The following is a 1518-nucleotide window of genomic DNA, read 5'->3' as shown; positions in this document are numbered from 1 at the left end:
TGTTTCGGGTTGGGATAGGCAAAGGGAAATATCCCATCATTGGCGTACCACAGTGCCACAGTCTATAAGAAGGAGCTGTATGTTTTTGGAGGAGTGCAGCCGAGCCGATGTCCTGAAGGCAAGGTCAGCAGTAACGCATTGTACATTTTCAACCCTGAGCATGGTCTGTGGTATCAACCGATCGTGGAGGGTGACCGTCCTCTTCCCAGGTTTGCGTAAGTAGTTTAACTTTGACTTTTCATCCAGTTTCATAATCACATCCACAGTATATGCAACTAAAATCAGGAACGTGTCATCATTTACTCATTTTCATGTCATTCAAAACCCTTTTTTATTCTTCCACCTTACACCATAAAAGTAGTCCATACAACTTTCATTGACTTGGGTACCAGATCGGTCTGATTTATCCAACTTTATCTTAATAAACCCTTTAAACATACTTTTAAGTTTTTTTTTTTTAGCCTGAGATTTTTGTTCTTTTCTAACTATATAATTTGTCCTTACTGGTGATGTTTACAATAGGCACTCCACCACGCTGCTGTTGAACAAGATGATCATTTTTGGTGGGAGAAAAAGTGCCACCTACCTCAATGATCTTCACATCCTGGATCTTGGTAATGATGCTGAGCATCTGAAAGTATTCACTGTCTGCTGTGTTGTTCATATTATCACAGTCTCTATACTCAGTCTTGTTTCTTGTGGAAAAGGCTTCATGGAATACACTGCTGTAAAATACGAGAACATGCCACCACTGGCCCGTGGGTAAGACTTCAAAATATGAACTTATTTTGATAGAAAACTGATCAATGAAGAATTTGTAAATACAGTTACAGTTCAATAAGACAATTTACTTACATGAATGTATTTTGAAGTTTTTTTGGTCATTCTGCTGTGCAGGTTTCTCGCTGCTCTACCCGTGTCTGACAACAGGGTGCTGATCAGCGGAGGCTGCAGTGCTGTAGGAGCCCTAAAGGACCTCCATCTCTTTAACATTGGTCTGTCATTCCCTAATTTACTACACTAACTACCATACAACTAAATATATTATAGCTAATTAAAGTTTCAATTCCTTAAAGACATAAAATGGTTTGACAAACATACATTTGACTTACTGATGAACATTATCAATTAACAATAGAGAGAATATTTATTCTACAAAAATTTGATGTAATAAAAAAGTATGTTTTTTTTTTTTTTTTTTTTACCAAAATAGGAAGATTATTAATTTTAAAGCCCACTATTGTCCACAACAATATTCGAAACCCCTGGACCAAGCTTTGTCGTTCAGAACTTTTTTTGATCTAATATAATCTATTAAAAAGTAATTAAAATAATAACTATTAAAACAAAAATAAATGTCAAGATTTCAGAAATTTTAAGTGCTGAATGTTCGTCGATCTCCCTGCTGAATTTGATGAATTTACATGACTCCTCCAGTTGTTGATGATTTACTTAAGGCTTAAGGATGTAAAAAAAAAAAATTATATATATATAAAATTATATATATATATATATATA

The sequence above is a fragment of the Sinocyclocheilus rhinocerous genome, unplaced genomic scaffold (genome assembly GCF_001515625.1).
Source record: "Sinocyclocheilus rhinocerous isolate Xijiao unplaced genomic scaffold, SAMN03320098_v1.1 scaffold1635, whole genome shotgun sequence".
NCBI classification, from domain to species: Eukaryota; Metazoa; Chordata; class Actinopteri; order Cypriniformes; family Cyprinidae; genus Sinocyclocheilus; species Sinocyclocheilus rhinocerous.
The sequence above is the reverse complement of the archived record's forward strand: the minus strand, read 5'-3'. Positions refer to the sequence as shown.